Source organism: Pinus tabuliformis, chromosome 3_2 (assembly GCF_031772625.1).
Source record: "Pinus tabuliformis cultivar Carrire ecotype Pingquan chromosome 3_2, CPIR1, whole genome shotgun sequence".
Taxonomy (NCBI): domain Eukaryota; kingdom Viridiplantae; phylum Streptophyta; class Pinopsida; order Pinales; family Pinaceae; genus Pinus; species Pinus tabuliformis.
In genome coordinates this window covers 83,824,363-83,845,668 of record NC_142302.1, presented here as the reverse complement: position 1 = coordinate 83,845,668, position 21,306 = coordinate 83,824,363, and positions in this window count along the sequence as shown.

Below are 21,306 nucleotides of genomic sequence, written 5' to 3'. Positions count from 1 at the left end.
CCATTGGACCCATGTTTTCTTCCACTTCTGCATTCATGTATGCATCCAAGTTTTCATTGACAATTGCATCTGCTTTTGCATCCACTTCTGTCAGGCCCCTATAATACTAGTGATTCCCCCATTACTATTGTCATTGTATCACTTATTGTTATTATTGTACCCCTATTGTCCCCATATTGTTATTAGTATGCCCCATAGAAACCCACTATTGTTATTTTTGTGCCCTTATGTTGTTATTGTTATTCTGAATTGATTATATTGTGACCCCTTAGACTCCTATATATATATATAAGGGAGGTTTAGTCATTTGTATCATCCAGGAATTGTTCATTTGTGTAATATAAAGGAGGTTTCCCCCTCGAAGAGGTTGAATTCTAAGGCATTAATCTACCTTTTCTATCTTTTCTTAAGTTGGTTTCCTAACATTTGGTATCATAGCATTGGATCCTAGGGTTTCATTGCTCCAAATAGGTCATTGTGACATTTTTGCTATAACTTTTTCTGTGACATGACGTATCAAAATTACAAGACCATGTACAAAAAATTTCACTCACTAAAGGTAAATGAAGCAAAGATAAATGGCATGGAAGCTAATATGAATGGCATGCAAGTTAAGATGGATGGCGTGGAAGCTAATATGGTTGGCATAATAGCTAAGATGAATGGCATGGATGCTAAGATGAATGGCATGGATGATAAGATGCAAGAATTGAAGATAAATTTGAATAAGTTGCTATAAGAAATGGTCGCTAATGGTGAAAGGGTAGTAAAGGAAACTCATGATCAAACAAAAGAAATGTTAATCATGATTTCATAAACTATAATGTTGGATTTAAGACCCACCATGTTCGAAAAATTGGTATGAGGAATTTTGATGGGAAGGATCCCGGAACATGGATACTACAGATGGAGAAATTTTTCGATCTCCATACTGTGCAAAACACACAAAAGCTACATATTGTAACTTTATATTTGGAACCAAATCAGTTTCTATGGTATCTGTTAGCACTTATCATGTACCTCAAGGCTAAGTGTCGCACAGAATGAGTCGATCTTGTGGACAAGATAGACCTTCCTAGAATCTAAATAAGACTTAACAACAAGCAAACCAACCAGACACTATCTTTCTCTAAATATGCTTCAATAAACAATAGCAAACAAGGGTTTTTAGGGCCTACCTTTGGTCCAATGCAAGCTTGTGGATGCCCTCGCTCTTTTGATCCAAATGAGCTCCTCTTCGCGAATCTGCAAACACAAACAAGGCAAACAAATTAAATAGCACCTGAAAAATCAATTGCATAAAACATATTTAACATGAAAGTCAAGGAGCCCATGAAACAAATAACATAAGATACTTGTTGAGAAAAATGAGTTTGATTGTATTAATTCAAAAGAAGAATAACATTACAACCTTTGCCTTGATGCTGTAGAAGCTCCTCCCAGGGTCCAACAAGATGTCTCCTCTACTTTGACAAGTTTCACTCACTCTCCAATGGAACCAAGAGGTATGTGATCTCTCCTCTCAAGCTCAACCAAAGAGTCTTAATTTCACCAGCATTTACCCTCAAAATGTTTAGCTTCTAACCTCCCTAGTCCTCACCCCAATGCCTGTATTTATAGTGCAATGGAGGGAAGTTACTAGGTCCTCCTTCAAAGGGATAAAGCCCTCCTTCAAAGGGATCGCTCCTTTAGTCAAGGGATTAGCTCCTTCTCTTTCGGGATGCATGAACCACCTCAGAGTGAACAATCCACGTCAAAATTCCTTCTAGAAAACTCTATAATTAACCCAAAGTGAGTTTTTTAAGATAAAAATTGCACCTTTTGACTTTCACAGGGGTCCGCAGCTACACCGTTAGGAACAGAGCGGGTAGGTACGGAGCTTTTGTACACAGAAGGTGCGGGACCGCAGGTGACCATGAGAGAGAGTGCGAAACTAGAGTTACATTGATTTTTAATGTCTTTCTCCCACTTCCAAAGCTTGATTTGAAGAGCTGAGGTCTTAGACTTGCTTAGGAGGACAGTACAAGTGATGATAGACCCATACTGACTGCAAATAATCAAGGTGACGATATTTTTGTGTAACAGATTGCCCCCTAAAGTGCAAAGTCTGTAGTAGATGAGGATTTCATTTATCATATAGGAAGAGTGAAGTACTTTATCATTTTGAGGATTATCTTGTGGAGAGACCGGTTGGAACCTGTAAAAACATTCAATGCAAGATATATATATGAGATCATATCATCGCTGAGGTAGGCATTCACATACTCAAATCAAAACTAACTAGAAACCTATCTACTGCTCTGATATAGGAATGATATTGTAAAACATCATAAGTATAGACTCGTGTGAACACAGTATGGACGCAGCCATCTGTTTTTGAATAGTGAACAACATAATGAATAAAAAATTCCTCGCAGCCTGGATGGTGGAAACTAGATCCAGGGTCTTCATTTCTACTTCCCGAAATAGTACGATTCTATCCATGCGAATAAATGTGTTGATGTCGAACATGGTAGAAACTACTTGATTACCAGTCAATGATGTAAACTGTTAACAAGTGTGAGAGAAACCACCAGTGATGTCAATGGCTCTCAAAGTACCCAGTACAATCCATGAGATGTGAATAAATGTGTTGATGTCAAACATATCATAGAATCCTTCGATCGAAAGTCAATGATGTAAACTATCGTCAAAGGCGAGAAACCTGCCATTGAGTCATGCAGATCTCAAGGTACTGATGATTTCTAGATCGTCTTTCTAGATAATGAGCTGATGTCGATAGAAAGCGATCCGTCGTAGGCAAGCCTACAACCCGAAATCATAGATCAAGTTGAAGAAATTTAGTTTCAAGGACTGACTCACAGATGGTCAAGATGGATGACAGATATTTTGCAGATGAATGGCTTATTAGCAGTGACCTCTTGAACACACAACAACACGACAGATGGTTTGGTGACAATTGACCCAAAGTTAATACCCAGAAACCGGCTGAAGGCTTTCAATGTGGTTTGATCAACTGTTAGGCAAAGGATTTCCCAACCCAGGTGAATAAAAGTGTCGTGTTCAAGAGTGGTTACAAAGTATGACAAACAGACTCATTTTCCTCTCTTTTCCCCCACCATTTCTGGCAAGTACCTCTTTATTTTTTACAAGCTTGAGGAGGGTAAAATTTGCTTGGTTATAAGCTCATCCTTCAGATGAGTCCAACTTAGTTTAAATTCGAACCCTAAGAAGGAGTGGTTCGTTCCTGTTTGTAATTGAACAGGTCCTTTACTGTGAAATTTTAACGAGTCCAGTATAGGAGAAACTCAGCGTTTTTCAATTTTAGAGAGTCTGAAAAAACTTAAGAAGACTCCAGGGTTGACCTTTTTCGTAAATTTGTGTCTCCCAAGCCTGAAAAGGTATAAAATAATACTTGAGAGAACCACTTGATCTTTTACAACCAAGGAGTACTTTTCATTATTAGTGTCACTGATCCGAAAAAGTAAAAAAGCGATCAATGACACGTCGTTTTATAACCAGTATCGAATTTGAAATGACAAAAATCCGGCAATCTTTTCATGTTTTAGGAGTCAGAAAAGGGCTTAAAGATGACTCTACTTGTTTTTTCGTTGAAAAGGATAGATTTCGCCTGAATAATCCTTTATTCTGCACAAAGACACAAACATTACTCATACCTGTTTGAAATGGATAAAAGCGTTGCAAAATACCTTTTCAAAGTGAAACATAAAAAAATTTGCGATTTATTTACTCAAAAAACTTATAAAAAGGGCCTTTGTCAATTCATTTTTACCGTTCGAGTTTGGGTGAGAAAATAGTGCTTTTGCTTAGAAAACTTCCCGTGAATATTGTGGAAAATCCAACCGTCGGAATCGAGCGTCGTCTTCTCCAGGTAATCCACATCATCCTATTCTTCATTTTCAACCATTTAGTTTTTTGATTTAGCCCCTCATTTCAATTTTTGGGAGGGTTTTTAGGCGCAAAACCCGTGCGCGGGGTCCGCAGGTTTACCATTGCAGACCCGCGGACGCCAACTTTTTCTCCATTGGGAAAAAGCTCGGGGTCCACACCTTCCATGTAGACAAAGTGCGGACCCACGAACTGTGTCTAACGTGGAGGGTGCGTACCCCGCAGCAAGGGTTTTGAACCCAAAATTTCTCAAAAATGGACCAATAAATTTTTTTTCTAGCAATCTAATTAATCTTTATACGTAATGCAGAGAGTATATCATGCTAGATTGGCATGAACGGGAGCATGAGGACGTGGATACTGCCGCATGGAATCATCAGCCTTCACTTGATGCTTTGATGGCATGCAGACTGTACAAATTCTAGACCATTCCTGGCATGAGGGCTCAGGTAGATTTCTTGCAGTGCCTGGTTGACAGATGGACCATACAGGACCAGTGCTTTTTCATTGGCGGGCATCGGCTCGAAATCGAGCCGGAGGAAATTTATTTCTTGACTAGTTTGCCTAAGAGAGGCGAGGACTTGACTCTATTTGGGGCTAGGCTAGGTGGCCAGTCTGTCGATAGCCTCCGGCTAGAGTACTGCAACAGCCAAGGTAAAGACAAAGGGATAGACATAAACACCATATCCTGTCCTGAGCTCATGATGATTGCGTTTACTGTCACTAGACTTTGCGGAGCTACCGCATTACATGTTTCCATCAGATCCCAGATGCGTATGGCAGTTGATTGCTTTCAAGGCACCATCTTCAACTGGTGCAATGCTGTGCTGGCCAATGTGAAAGGCGAACTGACCAGGGCCAAGAGCAGATGACTAAAGACCTTTGGTTATGGGGCTTTGGTCATGAGTTTTGGCTTGGAGAGGGTTCCTATGCTGATCCCACAGCATCTTACTGTTGGAGCTGGGCTTCCTCGAGAGCCCAAACTGATGCGATGGGTCGCATTCATGGCCTATCACCCGGACGAGAGGACAGAGGTTGCTCGATTCAAACCTGAGTATTTCCAATGGTTGGAAAACCAGGTGTTTTCCATTCAGGATTTCCCTTATGCTGGGATAGATTTCTGTGGTGACCCAGACATGGCTCTTCCACCAGGAGAGCAGTGGGACGAGTCAGGTAAAATCCTTTTCAACCTTTCCTATTTAAATTTTTATTTTTATTTTTTCATCGTCTCAAAACTGATAGTAAAAATTTCAAATGCAGATGTGGGTCCACAGTGACCAGCCGCTCTCCGGCCTTTCGAGAGGAGGAAACCAGTTGCACCCGCGCCAGCCCCACAGGACGAATCAGCAGAGGTTTTGGCCGAGTTCGAGAGTCATCTTGAGCGCTTGACAGCGGATATTCCTGAGACCACTATAGATGACATTCCTCGTCGACTTCAACGCTATGTGATTGGAGTCCCGGGACCTTTTAGGAGGTTCCTTTGCAAGGTGGCCCGGGGAGTGGTTTCTTATAGAGATCATCACCAGTGATAGGATGATCGCCTTTTGTGGGCACATGTGACATTTTTGTTTTTTGTATTTATCATTTTTGCCGATCATAAGGTGTTTTTCAACCTATGATCGAAGACGATGTATTTTTTGACACACTCCTATATATATATATATATATATATATATATATATATATATATATATATATATATATATATATCACGATTACCGGCTTATCTTGTAAATCATATTATGGAATGGTTTTAAATTTACATGTATGATTATTGCAAATGTCTATTTAACATTCGAGAAGCAATTGCATCTTCTAATGTATTTAAAGACCTTGGAATATGCTGATATTCAATGTAATCAAACTCACGTTCCAAGAGATGCACTCTCAAAAATAATCTTAATAACACTGGATTTCTAATGGCATACACTCTATTAAGCTGTAACACAATGAGTTCAGAATCTAACCTCACTATCAAACTCCGAATCCCAAATGAAATAGATTCAGACAATAACTCAATCACTGCACTGTACTCTGCAATGTTGTTTGTTGTTTGACCGAGGCTTACCCCATGCATAGAACCTAACTCGTCAGAGGGCGAATAGATAACCCAAGCTGCGGAAGAGATGTTCCGTGTATTACGACAAGCACCATCAGCAAACCCAATGTATGTTTTGGAGAGGCATCGACATCTGCAATATCAAGAGTAAAACCAAGATAAGCAGGAAAAATGACGGAAAAGCACTCTCTAAGCTAAGCACACTTTTGTTTTTAAACTAAAACACGCGAGCTAGAAAGAAAAACTACCCTAACTAAAAATCTCCATACCCCTTTTTTTAAGCATAGTACCTCTTCAAGTAAAGGCCATTTCTGGGTTTACCCAAAGAGTCCCCATCAAAATCCACCAATTCATAGTCCCCTTTTGCTAGCTTTCTCCTAACAATATAGGGACCATGCCACATAGGAACAAATTTCCCAGCGCCTAATTTATCATTAGCTTGATCATACAATAACACTAGGTCTCCTTCCAAAAAATTTCGAGGGGTCACATTCTGATCATACTGAGCTTTCATACGTTTTGCGTGAGTCTCGATCGCCAATGCAGCATCATGTCGATTCTCATCTAATTGAGCTAAGTATAACAAACGCTTTTCCTCTTCGGAAGTAGCTGGAAGTAACTCGATGGCCATTTGCAGTGACGGGATTTCGCACTCAATGGGTAACACAGCTTCCAAACCATAAACTAGTTGGAAAGGAGTGAACCCTGTTGATGTTTTTACTGAAGTTCGGTATGCCCAAAGCGCTGAAAAAATCATGTTGTGCCAATTCGACCGATGAATCCCAATGATTCGTCGGATCATGATAACTAAAACTTTGTTGATGGATTCAACCAGACCATTTTCTTGTGGATAATAAGGGGTTGAACTATCGTGACGTAAACCAAGCTGGCATGTAAGTTCGGTCATCATAACGTTTCGAAAATGATGCCCATGATCAGTGATTATCGCTTGTGGGACACCAAACCTAGCAATTATATGATTGAACATGAAAATTGCAGCTGTCTTGCCGTCTGCCTCGAATGTAGGCATCACCTCGGCCCACTTAGTAAAATAATCTACTGCAAGGATGATATACGCATGCCCCCCGGCCGAGTGAGGGTTACATGTAATAAAATCGGTACCCCAATTGAGAAAAGGACCAACGGCAATTATAGGGTGGAGAGGAGCAGGTGGAGCGCGCATCTTATGATCAAAAATCTGGCAGTTGTGGCATTTCTGGACCGCCGTAATACAATCTTTAAACAAGGACGACAGAAATAGCCAGCGCGCAATATCTTTTGGGCTGTGGCATACCCAGATATATGACCGCCACACGCTCCAGAGTGACAGTCATTTAGAACCCTCTCAACCTCTTCGTGAGTTAAGAAATGTCGAAAAATAGAGTCCGCCCCACGGTCATAAAGAGTATCTCCAATAATTTTGAATTGTTTGGACCGGAATCGAATTTTCCGACGTTTCGACCTTGAAATTTCTGGCTGAAAGGATTGGGTCTAGAGATAGGTGATGATATCCCCATACCACGGATCTAAGGTGCTGATTAGAAACAAAGATTCGTCCACAATGGGCTCCTCTGCCACAGTTTCTGTGTCAGCATGCGGGAAGTCACACGTTAACTCTGCAAAAACTAAAGATTTCTTAGACTTAGATTTCTCAAACTCCAAGTCGAACTCCTGCAGGATAACGATCCATTTAGAGTACTTTCCCCCTAGCAATTGTTTGGTCAAAATGTAGATCATAGGGTTGCAATCCGAAATTACCGTAGTTTTACGTAGTAAAATGTAGTGACGAAAACGTTGGATAGCTTGAACGGCTGCCAATGCCAATTTCTCCACATGTGAGTATTTTAGCTCATTTGGATTTAACGTTCGACTAAGGTAATATATCACATGTTCCATTCCGAATTCATCTTCCTCAACTAAGACCATTCCAATGGTGGAATGGGAGGCGGCGAGATACAAGAAGTAATCCTGGTTGTAGTTGGGAGGATGCAAAAACGGTGCATGGGTCAACGCGTGTTTGAGTGCATCAAAAGATTTCTGAGCTATCTCCCAAGAAAATTGAGTATTTTGTTTCAACAACCATGTAAAACCCTTTGTAACCTCGGCGTAGTTAGGAATGAATCGTCGTAAAAAGTTTGCTTTCCCCTACAAACTTTGGAGTTGGCGAAGACTCGAAGGAGGAGGCAAATTGATAATAGCTTCGAGCTTCGAGGGATCAACATGAATGCCGGCTTTCGGAACTACAAATCCCAGCAATCGACCCATTTCTATACAGAAGACATATTTGTGTGGGTTCAACCGAATATGATAATGCCTACACCTCATAAAGATTGCTCGTAAATGGACGAGGTGATCAACTCGATGTAGTGAATGAGCATGCAAGTCATCGAGATAGGGTTGCACAATGTGCTTGATGTCATGAAACGCATAAGACATCGCCCTCTGAAAAGTTGCTCCAACATTCTTAAGCCCAAAAGGTAATTTTCAATAAGCAAACGTCCCCCATGGAAAAATGAAAGCCGTTTTTGGTTGATCGGCAGGTAGAATATTGATTTGATTGTATCCGGAAAAACCGTCCATAAAGGAAAGTATTTCACTGCCGGCATAATCATCAATGATTTGATCAATATAGGGAGTTGGGTAATTGTCCTTTGGACAGGCTCGATTAATGTCCCTATAATCGATGCATATTCTTATTATCCCCTGTTTTTTGTTAACCGAAACAATATTCGATACCCAATTTGTTAACGGGATCGGATAAATGAAACCTGCTTTCAACAGTTTCTCAACTTCTGCTTTAATTGCAGCAGCTTTTTGTGGGTGAATCTGACGCAAACATTGCCGGATGGGTTTAGCGTCCGGGTAAGTCTTGATCTCATGAACAACAATTGCGGGATCAATTCCTGGCATTTCCTCATAGGACCAGGCAAACACGTCACAGAATTCTTGAAATAGGGCCTTATATAATTGGATTTCGTCATCTGTACACGAGGCACCTATATGAATGTTCTCAACAATTCCGGGCTTAACCAAAATGTCAATGGGAATAGTTTGAGATATGTTTCCCAAATTTAACTCTGAATCGGGATGTTTCATTTGATTCTGAGGTTCTTTGACATATTCAGTCGTAAAGATTGATGAGAAATCATTTTCAAAACAATCATCCTCACGTAAAAACGAAGATCTGTGATGGAGATCTTCCCATGGTAAATCATCTACACATAGGATTTCACGAATTTTCTCATCAGAGTGAACAAGTTCAGAAAACGTAGTTAAATCCGAGGTTGATGTGAAAAGTGATTCCTCATGGACCACATTCATTAAGTCATTTTCGGTTGAACACGGGTCGGCAAAAGACTGCACAACTTCATAGGCAATTTCATATGGACTCAAAGGCATGGAATTACCAAATGAGTCTATTTCAGATTCAGAAGGAACGATCCAAGGATCGTCATAAAAAATAGTGTCTGATGTAATCATATGAATGGTTGCAAATGAAGATGATGCGTTGATTGGAGGAAAAGGAAAAGTTCCCAGTAAACCAGCATCTTTAACTAATCCTACCCCAACATCCTTATATGGGATAGTCGTTTTACCGACATGCTGAATACTCTCCGAAGAGGCTGGGTCGGATGAAAAGTAAGCCAGCTGGTTTATTGTTACGATCTTTCCATTATGTGGAAACTTTATGACTCTAAAGATCGATGAAACGACCGTTGTCATAGCGTAAGACCAACTTCGACCCAAGAGAAGGTTGTAGTCTAGAGGGGCTTCAACCACCTCCACATCTAGACTAACGGTTTTTCCTTCAACCCCTATAGGAAAATCCTATAGAATGCCAAAAGGATGAAACCCACGGCCATCAAAGGCCTTAAGAATTGTCGAGGATTGATTTAGTGAAGGAGAACCAAGCAATCTCCAACACTGTATCGAAATAATGCACGTTGAAGCTCCTTCATCAATTACAGTCCGATGAATAGGCCTATTTTTTACTATCACTGGAATCTGGAAAGCCATTTGATGAGGCAAATGCGGTGTACTATTTTCTAGATCAAAGATTATTAGGTTCGGGTCCTGAATATCAACAGCTCCTATAGCCGAAAAAAGTAATTTACGCTGTGCTGGGCATGATTGCAGCACTTCCAAAGCCGACATTGTTGAGGGTGAAACAGCTAAATCCTCAACAATGTTATAATTTTGAGTCGCTCTCACATGTGGATTGAAAGCTGACTTTCGAAGTACACCCTTGGCGGGCGGTTTGATTACTAAGTCTGGATTAGGTTTCTCGATCTGTAGTGGATTGGAACCGGGAGCTGAGGTTGATGGATTAGAATGAGAAGATTCTGCTTCTTTTCCATCAACAAGACTTTTACTACCATAATCTTGCGATCGAGTCGCAATCCTTACATGGGACATCATCAATATGGGTTCTTCATTGGCACTCGAGGAAGAACCTATCATCTTACTGTCTTGACTTGGAAATGGATCCTTCAAGACAGCAGGAGTTTGGGAACCTTTGACGATCTTCGCAACCTCTGCTCGATGAGGGCAGTCTCTTGTAAAATTCTCTTCGTCACAAATGAGACATGGATAACGAGGTTTGCGCTTTTCATCATTGGATTCCGCCTTTTCAGGTTTCTCCTTTGAAATTTTGTCCGTTATATTCTTCTTCTTTCCTTTCTTCTTCCCACCGGATTTTGATTTAGCCGTAGATGATTCTACAACGTGAATATCAGCGGGAACCTCTGCAGAAGAATCTCCTGTCAGGGAATCAGGCAAGGTTATGATAGGAGAAGAATTCTTGGAAGACTTCTTCTTACTTTTAGTGTTAACTGTACAAATCATACCGTCAGCGGCATGAGATCCCGAAGTAGCTGCAGTGATTTGATTTGACTTGGGAAGATCGGGGATCTTTTCGTGTAACGTACCTGACTGAGTATAGACCAAGTCAAGGTACTATGCTTGATCAATCACTTGCTCCTCAGTAACAACTCCGGCTTTAGCAACATCTTTAGTGATCCTTGGCAACAAATATTTTACAAACCACTCAGCCAAGATTTGATCCGGAATAAATACCTTCACTAAACGTCGTCGACGTCTCCACTCATGAACATGATGTGAAATATACGTGGATGTCGATTGTTTTAGCGAAGTTAACAATTCCGTGCCATTGTCATATCGGACTGGCAACTGGAAATGAGTTAAAAACGAGGTAGCTAACTGACTAAAATTATAAAAAGTGCCTCGCGGTAACTCGATGTACCACTTGGCTGCGAGACCAATTAGAGTGCGCTAGAAAAGTCTAAGATGGATTGAATCATCTGTGATGGAATTAGACGCACACCAGAGGTGGTAAGTCATCACATGGTTCAACGGGTCCTCTCGAGATTTACCTTCGAACTTGGGAATGTCACTGGGCAACTTATTCGGCATTGGCGGCCAAAACGGAAGATAATTAATCGGATCATTCGTTAGGCGCGACAAGTCTGGTAAGTCCAAATTTGCGATAAATGGTAACAACCGATTAGGATCCCTAAAACTCTGGGTCATGAGACCAACCCCATGAGGAGGATATCCAGGATAAAGAGGAATATGAATCGCGTTCGGGATATTGTATCCTCCCGGAAAACCAGGATTAACCAGACCATACTGGGGTTGTTGAGGTTCTTGATAAGTGTACCCAGGATACGGTTGATACTGATAAACTAGCTGCTGGACAGCAGGACCGAATTGGTACTGTCCCTGGTACAGTTGATAGGTGAATTGAGGTTGACTTGTGACAACCGTACTTAAACTAGGTTGTCCTACAGGCATCTGAACCGTAGTTTGAATGGTGGATCCAGACAGTGGTAAAGATGTCTGAGGAGTAGATACAGGAACAGTAGAAACCGGAGCTGTCGATACTCCAGAAGTAGGTGGGGTAGATTGAACACCTGTTGCGGCAATTGCAGCAGTCGTTTGAGATGGAGTACGAGGCGCAGTAGGCCTAGACTGTGAAACTACTGAAGGTACAAAAGTTTGAATGTTAGACTGGACTGGTTGCTGGAGTGAACCAGAAACTAAGGGTTGTCCAGCTTAAGATGACAACTGTACACCTGGCTGCAACACCTGTTGAGTTTGCGATGGATCCCACACTATGTTCATTCCGGGGTATTGACCCATAACAGGTTGAGAATATTGAGGACCATAACCGGGTTGAGGGTAGGATTGATAATTGAAAGGTACATTTCCCATTCCTTGAACATAAGATTGACCTTGGGGTTGTTGGAAACCTTGGTTCGAGTAATGACCTTGGGGTAGATACCCCTGAGGCACGTACTGATACTGGGGTTGACCTCATGGAAAATTTTAGGGGCTAATGTTCGCCCAGTGGGCTAATTTTCCATGATTTTTCCACAAAAAAGATTCGCCAATTTCCAATTTTTTAAAAGACGATTCGCCCAAATTTTAGAATATAAAATTATTTTACCTTAAAAATCGCCAACATTATATAGAGACTATATATAAAATAATTATAAATTTGATTAATTTTACAAATATATCAATAAACATTTATAATTTGAATATTAGGGATTAGTGAGATTCGCCAATGTTTTAAACTTCAAGAAAATTTTCCATCCTTAAAATTTTCCTTGGTTGACCTTGAGGTATAAATTGATACTGGCGTTGACCTTGGGGTACATATTGAGTCTGGGGTTGACCTTGAGGAACGTATTGTACCGTAGGCACCTACTGTCCTTGAGGTTGCCCCCCAGATGCAAATTGTGTACCTTGAGGTTGCCCCCCAGGCATTAATTGAGGCTGCCCCCCAGGCGGTAACTGGCCACCTTGAGGTTGACAATTGGGAATAGAACCTGACATCATAAGAATGTCTTCTACGCTCAACGGCTTTGCACCATTGCTTCGAGTGAATAACCCTTGTTCAATGGGTTGAGGAGATGCTCCCCAAAAAGTACCAGAAAGTGATTGATACCCAGAGGGAACAGAAGGACCGCCGTACAAAAAAGATTCAGGAGATTGAGTAAACATGGACGACTAACCTGACATATTTACGGGAGTATAAAAACCTCTAGGATGATAAGGAGCATTAGGTGGTGAAAAACTTAACACTGGGTTTTCAAAATAATTAGTCAAAGAAAGATACCAAGTAGTACTTCTAGGTGGACTGTAAAAAAATGATTCACGCTCCCTTAGATCAATAACAGGTTGATTTTCAGGGATAGGGATGCCTACTTCTTCTCCCGGAGCAAGTTCTTCAATGGCTATCAAACCAGAAGGAAGATTTTCAGTGATTAGTCTTTCTACCCTAGGTGAATTAGGACCACTAGATGTTGGAGAGACAAACCCCGATGTTGGAGTAACAGGTTCAGATATCTAAGGTTCTTCACCTATATCACTATTAGATAAAAAGCTACCAGCAAGTTCGGAAACCGAAATAGATTCAGGATTATAACCTGTTTCTAGAGTTTGGTAATCAGGATGTACAACCAACGAAGACTCTCCTTCTTCAGGTGACCCAACTTTACTGCGACTAGGAGTTACGAGGACTTTCAAGCCTTCAAGATGGCTCGAGACTTCTTCAGGAGGTTGGCCCCGAAGTCTACGGGACTTCCTCAGTAAATCAGCCACGGTTACAAACTCAGGAGACTAGCCCCGAAGTCTACGGGACTGTCTTGGTAATTCAGCCACAGTTAAAAACTTTTAACTACTTCACATGCAAACAAAGTAAAATCTCAATGAAAAACACCTAAAGCCTCGAAAGAACCAAACAAATTTGAATCACACGCCTAAAGAATCTAGAGATCAAACACACACAAACAGTACCTTTCCGGACCGAAAACACTAGTTGGTGATGAAATCCAACGTCGTAGAATTCAATACAGAAATGGCGGTTGGAACAGTTACCCCGGAAACCTTCTTAATGAATAGACTGAACCAAGTTCCTCCACTTAACCGTCTCGAGTGAAGTGAAACCCCTAGAAAATCCAAGTGAGTCTAGCCGATGTCTGCTCCAGGTACAGTGGGATCTTCCCACCACTGTCACCTTAGGAAGATTCCTAAAGAATATGGCCACTAAGGTTACCAACTGAGACAAATACACCTGGGGGAACAGTCTACGATCCGATACGCATGAAAGGGTAGAGTAGCAAGCTCAATCCCCTTGAAGGCTCCTTAACATAATCCAAGGTTTACCAACAAGTGACCCCAGGCTCCTCGACAATGGTTAATTCGAGGTTTACAGTTTTTAATACGTGAATATCTGCCGTCATTCCCAATGAGGAAGGATTGATTCCCACATTGGTTCAGACACGATCTCGTGCTTCTCGTTTAAGAGGAGCTTTCCCAGAGCATAAATGCAACAATTGGATTTCTTCCTACCACAAGATACAACTACTTGTTTGTTTTTACTGTCTTGGAGAGTTAATTACTCTCCTACTCCAAGACACTAGCCTAAGCTAAGTTGGTGTATCAGAGCCCTAGAAATAAAATGTTACTAGGTGAATTTTACTTTAAGCGTTAATTTTAGTGGTTATTGTTTAAGTCAATAGGTGGCGGAGATGAAACTCGTGGCGTAAAGACTCGACTTGAAATCACTAAAAAGATGCACCTAGGATGATTTAAACAATCTTTTCTCTTCGATGAACTTCTAAACTAAGAAAGAGTTTGAGAATGCAAATACTTTGTAAACACAAATCTTTCTCAATTAAACAAATTAAAAGAAGAGCTTTTCCTTTCCAAAGTACTCAAAACGAGATAAATAGCTATTTCACACAATTTTCCCTTTTCTTTTCAAAACTCTCAATCACTACAAAAGACAAACTTTTCCAAAAGAGATTTTGTTTTTTATATTTTGTAAATAAGACACTCAAAACTAATGAAAATGACTAACTTTGAGAGCTACAAACTATAAAAAACTACTTGAAGTCAAAGCCTACTAAAAGTCTTTTTGAGGATGTTTTACTTAGCTAAATGTGAGCTAAGGACAAATTTATGCAGAATCATAATTAGTCAAAAAACAACCAATCTTTCGTTTTCTTTTTTTAAAAATGAAAATTCCAAACTTTCAACTGCAAGCTTTTCGAAATTTTGAAATGAGAAAACTCAAAGCGAATTCCTCAACAAGGGGAGATTTCGTAAATGTTCAGACTCATAAGAAGACTGGTAGACACCAAGGTAATCTGAGGTCCCTATGGCTTCTAAGCTCAGAGCCACTACACAACCAAAAACGAAAAACAAACCCAACAAGCAAAATTCCTATGAATTCCACCTAAAACCCTAATGCTAATGAAATTAAACCAAGGAAAGTTTTTGACAGGGAACAAGCAGGTATGGGCAATGGATAAAACCTATAAACAAATTCTAAACTGATAAAAAAGAGAAAAATTTAAAAATTTTCAAATTTTTGACAGGGTACACAGTCAACCTGTTTACACAGGTGCGTCCACGCTCTGTGCACAAAGCAAAAGTGCGTATAAGTACGCACTGTGCTTAACTCAGAGGGTGCGTACCTCTCCCAAAACTATGAAAAATGAAAACTAACTCAAAATTAACTAAATTCACCCAATCCCACAATCATCAAGTCAAAAACAGAAACAGAAAATACAGTTTCTCAGGTCAAAGTATAGACACAGAAAACAATCAAGTCCCCAGTGGAGTCGCCATTTTGTCGCACGGAATGAGTCGATCTTGCGGACAAGATATACCTTCCTAGAATCTAAAGAAGACCTAACAACAAGAAAACCAACGAGACACTATCTTTCTCTAAATATGCTTCAATAAACAATAGAAAACAAGGGTTTTTAGGGCCTACCTTTGGTCCAACACAAGCTTGTGGATGCCCTTGCTCTTTTGATCCAAATGAGCTCCTCTTCGCAAATCTGCAAACACAAACAAGGCAAACAAATTAAATAGCACCTGAAAAACCAATTGCATAAAACATATTTAACATGAATGTCAAGGAGTCCATGAAACAACTAACATAAGATACTTGTTGAGAAAAATGAGTTTGATTGTATTAATTCAAAAGAAGAACTTTACAACCTTTGCCTTGACGTTGTACAAGCTCCTCCCAGGGTCCAACAAGATGTCTCCTCTACTTTGACAAGTTTCACTCACTCTCCAATGGAACCAAGAGGTATGTGATCTCTCCTCTCAAGCTCAACCAAAGAGTCTTAATTTCACCAACATTTACCCTCAAAATGTTCAGCTTCTAACCTCCCTAGTCCTCACCCCAATGCCTGTATTTATAGTGCAATGGAGGGAAGTTACTAGGTCCTCCTTAAAAGGGATAAAACCCTCCATCAAAGGGATAGCTCCTTTAGTCAAGGGATTAGCTCCTTCTCTTTTGGGATGCATGAACCACCTCAGAGCGAACAATCCACATCAAAATTCCTTCTAGAAAACTCTAGAATTAACCCAAAGTGAGTTTTTTAAGATAAAAATTGTGCCTTTTGACTTTCACAGGGGTCCGCACCTACACCGTTAGGAACAGAGCGGGTAGGTACGCAGCTTTTGTACATAGAAGGTGCGGGACCGCAGGTGACCATGAGAGAAAGTGTGGAACCAGAGTTACATTGATTTTTAATGTCTTTCTCCCACTTCCAAAGCTTGATTTGAAGAGCTAAGGTCTTAGACTTGCTTAGGAGGACAGTACAAGTGATGATAGACCCATACTGACTGCAAATAATCGTGGTGACGATATTTTTGTGTAACAGATTGCCCCTAAAGTGCGAAGTCTATAGTAGATGAGGATTTCATTTATCATATAGGAAGAGTGAAGTACTTTATCATTTCGAGGATTATCTTGTGGAGAGCCCGGTCGGAACCTGTAAAAACATTCAATGCAAGATATATATATGAGATCATATCATCGCTGAGGTAGGCATTCCCATACTCAGATCAAAACTAACTAGAAACCTATCTAATGCTCTGATATAGGAATGATCTTGTAAAACATCATAAGTATAGACTCGTGTGAACACAGTATGGACGCAGCCATCTGTTTATGAATAGTCCACAACATAATGAATACAAAATTCCTCGCAGCGTGGATGGTGGAAACTAGATCCAGGGTCTTCATTTCTACTTCCCGAAATAGTACAATTCTATCCATGCGAATAAATGTGTTAATGTCGAACATGGTAGAAACCACTTGATTACCAGTCAATGATGTAAACTGTTAACAAGTGTGAGAGAAACCACCAGTGATGTCAATGGCTCTCAAAGTACCCAGTACAATCCATGAGATGTGAATAAATGTGTTGATGTCGAACATATCATGGAATCCTTCGATCGAAAGTGAATGACGTAAACAGGAATCAAACAGGGGATGGATCAAGAAAAGATAGAAAATATAGATCAACGCCTTAGAATTCAGCCTCTTCGAGGGGGCAACCTCCTTTACATTACACAAATGAACAATTCTTGGATGATACAAATGAAAAGACCTCCTTTCTATATATAGGAGTCTTAGGGGTCATAACATAATCAGAGCCGACATAACAATAATAATGTAAGGGCACAATAATAACAATAGTGGGCTTCTATGGGGCACAATAGTAACAATATGGGCACTACATGGGTACATCAATATAATAAGTGGGTTATACTAATAAAAGTAAGGGGTTACACTAGTAGTATAGGGGCCTAACATGCCCCTCTCCTTCAAAAAGCGTTGTCCTCAACGCTTGAGTAGTTCTTGATGCTTCTGTATAAAATTCTTGTCCTCCCATGTGGAATATTCAGCGGGTAAGTTCTTCCACTTGATGAGATACTCTGAAATTGATCGATTTCGTAGTTTTCAGGTTCTTGTTTCTGTGACTGCTCCAGGTTCCAATATGGTTTTCCCTTCCTCTTTAATTTCTTGCAATATTTTTTGAATTGGGATCTTTTGCAACTTTTGAATAAGTGGGCATACTTCCTTGTCCTTCTTCCATTCATCCCTTGCTTCGTTTATCCAATCTGGTTGGATAATATAAATAGCACAAAACAATGCTTCCACATCCTCATCCTTGAAGAGTCTTCCCATTCGGTAAGGTCGCCATTTCTTGAGTGCATGTAGTATTGCCAACATTTCCTTCTCATAAATAGCTTGCTTGAGATGTAGCAACAAAAATACCCAGTCGCCTACATCAAAACATTTTTCACTATGATGTTGATCTACCTGTTGTTTCATTTGATTTTGCACCGAAGTGGCGTTATCCTTTAAAAGTTGGAGAACTTGTTGTTGATGCTCGATGTGATCTTTCACTGCTTGAACCTTTTTCTTCTTGATATGTCCTTCTATCTTTAGAGTTTGAGGAGTGGTAATTTCTTCCAATCCTTTACAAGATATGGTCAGATTCATTTCTTGACACTCGATGTGATATTTCACTTCTTGAACATTTTTCTTCTTGATATGTCCTTCTATCTTAATATTTTGAGGAGTGGTAATTCCGACCAGTGAATTACAAGATATGGTTGGATTCATTTCTTCTTTCTTGATGTGATCTTTCACTTCTTGCACCTTTTTCTTCTTGATATTTCCTTCTATCTTGAGAGTTTGAGGAGTGGTCATTCTTGCCAATAGTTTACAAGATATGTTCTGATTCATTTCCTCTTTCTCTGGTGTCAGGTACTGGCATATATCCTCTTCTTTTGAAGTTTCTTGATACTTTTCTTCCTCCTCTTCATACTCTGTAAAATAATTTGTTCTCAGCACACTTATGCCCTTTAGTGCATTTGCTGTCACAATTGCAACAAAGCCCTTTTTCTCTTTTTTCTTCCAATTGTTGTGGTGTAACCCTTGTAGGTTGTGGAAGGCTAGGAGAAACAACATGTCCATCTTTAAAGTTGTGAGGGTTAGACTTCCTTGTTTCCATAATTTTACTTTCAAATATGTCACAAAGCCCTTTTACTCTTTCCAATTGTTGTGGTGTTGCTCTAAAGAAGGTGTTTCTCTTTGTATCCTCATAATGTGCTATCATTTCCTCCATGAGAATTGACCACGTAACAAGTTGTTTACGAGAACAAAGCCCTTTATACCATAAAAATTGATCCGGTTCTAAATATGAAGATGCAATACATACCTTTTGTAATAGTGGTACACCATGTAGATAAAAATATTGCTCCATCTGAAGTATCCAATTTACTGGATCCTTGCCATCAAACTTCCTCATCTTTCTTTTTCTTGATTTTAGGACCTCAATCTTGAAACGACTGTAACTCTGTACTTGCGGATATTTAAGTTCTAAAATTTCTACCTGTAGTAGCCCTCTTTTTCCTCTTTCCAATGCCACCAATCTGATCCAAATTGGATTCTTCAAAAAAGCGTTATGCACAATCTCCCAAGCCGACCTGATTATAGACCTTTCCAGAAGAGCTAACTTGTATGAAGTGCCACGTGTCAATTTTTCGACCTTTGGCTCTGAAAAGGATATACAAGAAACTACAGTCCGTCCTCTTTTTGTAACTTCTTACGAAATTTCAATCCAATGCTCAGAGAGAAAGTTATGATTATTTTCCCCAGGTCACCTGTTTGGAATGTAATTCAGGAGTCTGCAAAAAGACCAAATTTCTCAGATCATAACTCCGCAAATATAGCGCAAAACGCTCTGAAATTCGGACCCAAGGTTCGACGTGATTTCTTCTCAAATGGATTGTTTTTGCGACTTCTGAAACATCACAGAAAAAAAGTTATAGCGAAAATTCCACGATGACCTGTTTGGAGCAACGAAACCCTAGAACCCAAAGCTCTGATACCAAATGTTATGAAACCAGCTCAAGAAAAGATATAAAAGATAGATCAATGCCTTAGAATTCAGCCTCTTCGAGGGGGCAACCTCCTTTACATTACACAAATGAAAAATTATTGGATGATACAAATGAAAAGACCTCCTTTCTATATATAGGAGTCTAAGGGGTCATAACATAATCAGAGGCGACATAACAATAATAATGTAAGGGCACAATAATAACAATACTGGGCTTCTATGGGGCACAATAGTAACAATATGGGCACTACATGGGTACATCAATATAATAAGTGGGTTATACTAATAACAATAAGGGGTTACACTAGTAGTATAGGGGCCTAACAGAGTCGATGCCAATTTCTACCGAAAAACTTGGGGCAAAGTAGGTGCCATGTTCAACCAAATAGAAGATTGCCAATGTGAGAAGAATAGGGGAGAAGTCTCGCTGCCCTACAGGCATCAAACAGTGGATGGATATGTAGCAGCAACTTTAGACGAAAGAGAAACACTAGGTTGCTCAACAGAGCATCTAGCAAAGGATGAATTCTACAGAGACAACCATTACATCTAACAGCATAATCATCATGAAAGGAGCATCATAGGGGATGGATTCCTAACACATCTCTTAGACAAGTTACGTTGTAACAAGGCAGAAAAAACATAATTTGTAAATGAATTTTTGAGAAAAACATATTGGACATTTAAGCACCGTGATGGATCCTAGGTCCAAAGGGAGAAAACTACTTTATTAAAATGATATTCAATAAAACTTTACACACTTCAAATGCCTCTTCCTGTTGCAAAAATCGAACCCTTATCTTTCAAAAATAATTCTATATTTACTAAATTACAAATCTATTTTTATTTCCTCAACATAGGAAATAGGAAATAATAAAATAAAATAAAATAAATAATAAAATCCTATCATAAAACAATATTATAAACTAATTTGCAACTAAAATCCCAAACTATCTCAAGTACCATGAGAAGTAGTTTTCAAAAACCCAAATTATGTGAAAGTTTGCCAAGTGGATTAATATTACTATATCTGATCCTTCAGGTGTAGAACCATATTCCAAAAAATATTCCTTTTGATTGCCACCTTGCACCTACCTACATGAATTTTGGAGTTGTTAGATCGACTTGCTTTTTTTCTCCCTTCATGGATGCCCACTGATTGCCATTTGTACCCAAAATTTTGTGAGCTATACAATAACACAGTCATACTCCAGCCATACCTGATATAATTCATTAACAATTTCAGCACCAGGATGGCCAAGATCATTTAATTTGTCAACCATATCAACCACCACTTGACTAGAGATTAACCCAAAAATTCCATCACAAGCACCTCAGAAACTGAATTGGAATTGTATGTATATAGAGATCTACCGTTGTTCCTAGATCCTCTTTTGTTGAAGATATTAGCAATGACAGGTTGAATACTGATTCAAAGGCATGTAACAATGGATGTGGAAGGTATTCAAGCATTGCCTCTATTGAAGCATATTTGAACTGATGCTCCTCATTGTTTCAATAAATCATTTGCCTCCCCAAGCTTTTTCTTGGTTGACTGAATTTCATATGTGATCGTTGTTGCCTCCT